This window comes from Gymnoscopelus microlampas, assembly GCF_963454915.1.
Source record: "Gymnoscopelus microlampas genome assembly, chromosome: 6".
NCBI classification, from domain to species: domain Eukaryota; kingdom Metazoa; phylum Chordata; class Actinopteri; order Myctophiformes; family Myctophidae; genus Gymnoscopelus; species Gymnoscopelus microlampas.
The window spans coordinates 27,657,065-27,664,938 of record NC_139943.1 but is presented as its reverse complement, the minus strand read 5'-3'; positions in this window follow the sequence as shown (position 1 = coordinate 27,664,938).

Here is a 7,874-nt window from a genome sequence, read left to right as displayed (position 1 = left end):
TTCTCATATTTCAAAAGAACCTCATACATTTAAGGCAACAAATGAACCCTGGTCCGCTGTTTCCCAAGTTATGGGTCGGGACTCAATGGTGGGTCGTGGACACATTTTCTTGGGTCATGAGTAAATACCACCCTCCCCCCCCCAAACCTGTTAATAAAGTATTCAATCAAATCAAAGATCTACAACATCAAAACATAACCCTATCGATTAACGCTCTGTACATGCGCAAAATGTAGTTCACAATTAAGATTGTTTTTAAAGGAAAAACTATTTTATTCAACACTTTTTAAAGCTCTGTGGATTTTTTGTTTTACTTTTTTTTTAAATGACAACCTGATAATGCATTTAATCATCAGGTAAACAATACATCATATTTTTATCAAAAAAACAAAGCAAAAATATCCACAGAACTTACAAGTGTGAAATACAATCTTGACTCTTCCAAACAAAAACATTTAGAAATTTGTAATAATTTAATCATTACAGACCATAAATGTGAAGCCATGTTAACATCTTTATACAAAAGGAAAACCGGTTGAAGAAAAGACTCACTCCACAAAAACCTTAAGAAAAACACCTTAGACCGAGACTAAAAAAATATATTAGTGTTTTATTTGTTCATGCTCATAAAGAGCTCCAAGTGCTAAAAGTGAAAAGTGCAGCAGCAAACGTTTGGGTCAAAGGACCATCGTCAGTGCCTCGCCTATTGACCGGCATGAATAATGAAGCTTTACCCACAAATGACAACACAGAAATCCACATCACATACTACACTACACTACACTACACTACACTACACTACGGTCATTATGTGATGTGGACTGACGTGATGAAGCTTTAATTGCACTGACGATGGTCCTACGACCTAAATGTGTGTTGCTGCACTTTTCACTTTGAGCACTTGGAGCACTTGATGACCATAGAAAAAATAAAATAAAAATATATGTTCTTAGTCTCTGTCTATGGAGTTTTCCTTAAGGTTTTTATGGAGTGAGTCTTTATTTCTGCCAGTTTTCATTTGTTTTTGAGATCAGTCAGTAAATATTCCTCTTTCCTTTTAGTATCCTACATTTGTTTTACATGAATAAAATAACATATTTAGAGTAGTAAAACGTTCTTATGTTTCAAAAGAACCCGATACATTTAAAAACAAAAATCAAAGAAATTCCATTTAAAATATTAAAATAAGAGTAATGAAAATAGCAGATCTACAAGCTCGGCTTGTAGATCTGCTATTCTCACTAGGTCCCAGGGAGACATCACATTTCTCTTTTGGGTCTCGAGCTAAAACGTTATGAAAATCTTTACGCTGAAATGTTTACATTCCAGTGTGTTTTTGCCATGGCTTGTTTATTGATAATTTCAGATCCAGATTCAAACAGTGACTATTTTTCCTGGGGTCAAATAGTAAAATTAAAATGAATTAAAAGCACATACAAGAAGCAAACAAAATAGAACATGTGCTATTTCGTGAAAACAACAAATCTAAGCAATAAATTAGAAAAGAAAAAAAAAGAGGTTGTGAAAATAGATTTACATGCTCGTTGTGAGCTTGCAAATCTATTATCTTCACTAGTTTGGGCCCTGGGCTAAAAGGTTTGGGAACCTCTGCAGTGGCACAATGCCTGGTAGCTGTTAAATATAGAGCTTACACATTTTGAATGACATCAGTTATGACTGTAATGTTTAGAATGCAATCACACAGTTATGACTAATGTTTATTTTATTTTCCGGGAGTAATACAGTCTACAATGACTTAACTGCCTCTTACACAGTGTCACAGTGGCTGCTAGCTGATGCCTATGAGTTCAATTCAAAGTTTACAATTTTAAATGGTGCATTTATCTATAGTACCTTTAACCAAAGCACTTTGTAATGTGCATTACATTCACCAACATACTTACCAGGGGGAGAGATAGAGAGATGAGGGATAGAGAGACAGAGAGAGAGATAGAGAGACTCGTATAATTTACATCATTTGTGTACGATTGACATAAATTATACGAGGCGCATATGACGCAATGGCAGCAGCATTCTTTGCTTCATGTTCTCTGCATCAGTCTCAGTCCAGCATCAGTCCATTTTCTTCATTATTCTCCTGCCAAATGACGAGCATTGTACGCAACCAACGTGAAACGAAGTCCACATCACATACTGGTCATATGTATCGTTTATATTATTATTATTATTATTATTATTATTATTATTATTATGATGTGATGTGGATTGACGTGATGAAGCTTTACTCGCAAATGACGGCACAAATAACGAGTAACTATACGTGATGCACATGCCGACATCCGTCAAACACCTTCACATCACATACTGGTCATATGTGATGTGGATTGGCGTGATTAAGCTTTAACGCAAATGACGCAACGCAAAATCAATTGTGCCAATATTTGTCAGCAATACAGCAACAGCATGAGTGACATTAGTACACAACATACAACACTATGAATGACATTAGTAAACATACAACACTATGAATAACATTAATACACAACATACAACTGGTTATTCCTGTTGCTTGTGTTGTATCATACAACACAAGCAACAGGAATAACCAAAGTCATTAAATGCATATGATATGAATGATGGCCCTACATCTCTCCCTGTTCTGACCTACTGTAAACAACGGCGTGTACCTCGCCTAAAAGAAAAAATTGCCGACCGATGTGAATGACGAGCTATCCGCAAATGTCGTGAAATAATCACAATATCACATAAATCCACATCACATAAGACCAGTAATGTGATGTTATTATTATTATCATTATGTGATGTGGATTGACGTGATGAAGCTTTACTCGTAAATAGCCTGAAACGGTACAACGGCAATTAAATTACGCGAAACGACACACGACGTAAAGGACGACATGCATCACATACCTCCACATATGTTCATATGTGACGTGGACTAACGTGATGATGTTTTACCCGCATATGTTGTGAAATGACACAACACAACACATACATCACATCAATGCACATCACATACGGCCCCCCTGTACGGTCATATGTGATGTGGGCTGACGTGATGAAGACTTACCTGCATATGACGGAAGCGACGTGAAATCAAATGTAATTTTTACCCGCATGTGTTGTGAAATGACAACACATACATCACATCAATCCACATCAAATACTACACTACACTACACCATGGACTTATGTGATGTGGGCTGACGTGATGAAGACTTACCTGCACGGATGTGACGTGAAATCCTGAGACGCGACGCAAATCAAATTACTTAACGCAAAATGCTACGAGACATAAAATCACACAAACGCTGGCCGTGACCCAATAATAAAAAACACTGGTCCAGTCCCTTCTTACTTATTCTTCAAGAATGACGGGCATTGAACGCAAACGACGCAAACCGCTGGCCCGCCACCCGTTAAATGACGCAACTTAAGCGGCGCTACACGAACGACGCTGATAGTGCAAATTTTACGGTTAAAGCTAAAAAAATGTTTAGTTGATACTCAGACAGGGCAAAAAAAGCTATATTTTTTACTTTATCAAAAATAGATAAAGCACAAATAGGTTTAACTATGCGAGTTTGCTATGTGACCAAGAGCCACATATACTATACCCTGTCACTATATTATACAACCTAGTATACATATACTGTACCCCGTCACTATATTATACAGCTTAGCGTAGGCCTACACTGTACCCTGTCATTACATAAACAGCCTGGTATACGTATACTGTCAGTACTACAAATGGAACCAAATGGACCAGTGACGGGTCCATTTGGTTCCATTTGTACACACAAAAACCACAAGACAGACGGAAACAAAAAGGTTATAACTTTATTCAAGCAAATAATGAAGAGAAAAGAGGGGAAGTTAAAGTATGGAGGTCAGGCAGAAACCGTGTATGTCCAAAATTGTTACTTTTTAAAATGGACACAAAATAACCTGTGTTCCAATTGATCCAATGTAATTATCATGATCTTTGCGTTGTGAGCTTGTAGATCGGCTGTTTGTACTGCTTTAGTGTGTGACACTGTCACACGGTATGACCAAGTAAAGAAATGTATTTAAGACAATATACATATATATATATACTGTATATAGATACAAGGTTTCTGCCCGACAACCAATGATAGACCGTGTCACTACTATCACTTACCTTGAACAGCAGCCACGACTCAAACAGCAAATGAAATTAAAAAACACTAAGAAAGAAGCAAATGACACATCGCACATCATTTGTCTTCTCTTTTAGTTTGCACAGACCTACAGCATAGATGACTGTAAACACGGTGTTAATGGGGCTACATGCTACCATAATGATACCAGACATAAATCACATAGCTCCACATCACATACATTTGTACACACAAACCACTAGTGAAGAACTAGTGCAATAGACAGGCAAGAAGAAAGAAATGTGTTTGTGAAAAGAAAGATAGACAAAAACAAAAAATCGATCAAATAACTCGGACACAAAAGTAAATAAAAACAAATAATTTTGTTATTGCTTTATTAAAGCAAAGAATAGAGAAAAAGAGGAGAAGTTACGACCACATATGGTCGTATGGGATGTGGACCGATGTGATCAAAGCTTTGGGCGCAAATGACGTGAAACAATAAATAAAATCACATAAATCCACATCACAGAAAGGCACATGGTCCTATGTGATGTGGACCGACGTGATGAAGCTTTACCCACAAATGACGCGATGCAAATGACGTGAAACGATAGACGGCGCAAATGACCACATACATGGTATGGTAGCATGTAGCCCCCTTAACAAGCAGCAGATGCAATCAAAAGGTTCCTACCTTCCTGCCATCTTCACTTACGGACGTCTTCTTCTTGTCATCTTCGTGTTCTGTAAAGACACAAAAAAGAAAACAAAAACGTTGAGTTGAGCAGGCCTTACAGGGTGACATTTTGGAAGCCAAGAAGATGGTCTGTAGAGCCATAAGCTGGTCACTGACAGGGCTGTGCCACCATTATGGCATTTTACTTGAGTAATTGTCACAAATAATTGCGATTAAGGATTTAATTGTATTGTACATGAACATTGAACATGTTTGAAAATAAATCAACATTTTGGTAACCAGAAGAGTGGGCACCCGGGAAAAGTGAGCACTTCAACGTGTAATTGGCCATTTCTATTCCTCAAAGTAAGTAATTAAGTAACTTAAAGGAGTAGTTCACCCACAAAATGACTTATTTTCTATCAATTGCACACGCCATGAAGCCTTGAATTCATGGATTTGTTTTTGTCACATTCCTATGCCAATAATTAGATTCCCGTCTCCTAGCGGCTAATGTATCCGGTACCGGAAATACACCCGGTCATCAAATTATTGGCTTAGTAATGAGACAAACTAAAACAAAATCATGAATTCAAGGCTTCATGGGGTGTGCAATTTATAGAAAATAAGTAATTTTTGGGGTGAACTACTCCTTTAAGTACATGATTTGAAGATGCTTGACTGGCCTACAGCCACTGTGGGCATAAAACAATACGTTTTAGGTCTGATAATGATGTACACACCCGCACATGTTCACATCATGTATACTTTACATTACTTAAAAAGGGATAGTTCACCCAAAAACGTACTTCTTTTCTATCGATTAGTCACCCCATGGAGCCTTGAATTATGGACCGGTAGGCAGCGGTTCCGGTAGGAGACACAAAGGAGACTCTTTGTGTCTCCTACCGGAAACCGCTGCCGGTTATCAAATTATTGGTTTAGGAATGAGACAAAAACTAAAACATATCCATGAATTCAAGTCTCCATGAGGTGACTAATCCATAGGAAAAAGTGTTTTAAACTATCCCTTTAAGACAGGGGTCTTCAACGTTTTCAGGCCAAGGACCCCCTAGCTGAGAGAGAGATGAAGCAGGGACCCCCTCTATATTGTATGAAATTGTGTGAGATAAACTTTTGCTGCTCTTTTTTCCCTCTACACCTATAACTCTTTGCTAAAAATAGCCGATCTACAAGCTCACTACGCCTTGCAGCGCGAGGCGTAGTTAGCTTGTAGATCTGCTATTTCTTGGCTTAAGTTCTCCTCAGCAAAGGGATGCTAGGGTTCAAGTGGTTAATGTAAAAAATATTTGGCGGACCCCCTGTAGTAACCCCTGTTGAAGGCCCCTGCTTTAAGAACATTTAGCAAATTCGTCATTTGTTTTACATTTTGGGAGAAACATTGCCAATTTAGCAAAGAGGTGCCGTCTGTTCCTGTATCAAACACCAAGTAAAGTCTACAATGCTTATCATTTCATCAAGTTCAAGAAACAACTAAAGACGGTGGCTCTCAAAAGTTTCATATCAAGGACCCCCAAATGAATATGCATTTGGCCAAGGATTGGGCCTCTTCCTTACTTCCTTCACATGTGTTACCCATGATACTAATGAAGGCTCTGTTCTATTTAGTGTAGCACAGTGGTTCTCAAAGGACACCCATAACTCTGAGTGTACAAATGGAACCACATGGACCTGTGATTTGTTTACATCTGTACACTCAAGAGTTACACACCCCGTAAGGGTCCGTTTGGAACAGAGCCTTCATTAGCACCATTGGTAACACCTGTGAAGGGAAGTGAGGAAGAGGCCCAATTTATTTCGAATATGGCCGCTGATTCCAAAACTCCAGTTTGTGCCTCCTACCTCCAGCATGGTGTTGTGTTACGGTGAAATTGGTGACCTTCAGAAAACATGCGACCATCTCGTGGACTTCACAAAAACATCACCATGTCCAAATGTAAATAACAACCGTTTGTTTGTTTATGAACAGAGCAACTCTGTTCATAAACTAACAGCGATTGACTTTGGATGTTTGACATGTGAAGTCCACAAGATGGACACATCTTTTGTCAGGTCACCAATTTCTCCATAACACTGGTGGAGGCAGAATGTTGAGGGTTGGGATTCGGCTTGAAAATAAAACCACAGGCGTCTTGGTTCAGCTCTCAGCCGCTAGACCAGTGGCTCTCATAGTGTGGTCTGATACCAGTCATCAGTTACCATGAGTATAAACTCATATATATAGCTAATCCCACTATGAATGTATTTTTTTGTAATTAAATAATGTATATTATTTGTCATATCTGCCTTGTGCAACTTTTATTTACGAAGCCCTAAAAGCCAAAAATAAATTACATTTGTATTCATAATGTTCCAATGATCAACGACTAACACAGTTAAATCTTTGATCGCAATCATTTATGTGACAATGAATCGTCAACTTACATTTTGTAATGGTGACACAGCCCTGGTTTATAATGGCCAGCAGTGGTGGAAAAATACTGATTTGTTTTTACTTAAGTAAAAGTATCACTACTGCCATGTAGAAATACTCTGTTACAAGTAAAAGTCCGGAATTCAAAATTCACTTGAGTAAAAGTACAAAGGTACTGGTATCAAAATGTACTTAAAGTACCAAAAATAAAAAGTACTCATTATGTATATCCCGTTTCACAAGTTTTCAAAATATATTAAAATCTTTTGAAAATAGCAGATCTACAAGCTCACAATGCGTTGCATCGCAACGCATTGTGAGCTTGTAGATCGGCTATCGGCCGAAATGTATATAGGGCTGAAGTGGTTAATAAATTTTTTGGTAATTATAATCCAAATCTACAAAGTAACTAGTAACTAGAAAAACTAGTTTTCAAATAAATGTAGTGAAGTAAAAAGTACAATATTTGGATCCGAGATGTAGTGGAGTAAAAGTAAAAGTATTGAAATACTCAAGGAAAGTACAAATCCCTTGAAATTGTACTTTATACAGTGCGCAAGTAAATGCACCTAGTTACTTTCCACCACTGCTGGCCAGGTGTGATCCAGGTACGTACCGTGTGGGGTCTCCCGCCGCTCGGTTGAAGATAGCTGGTATT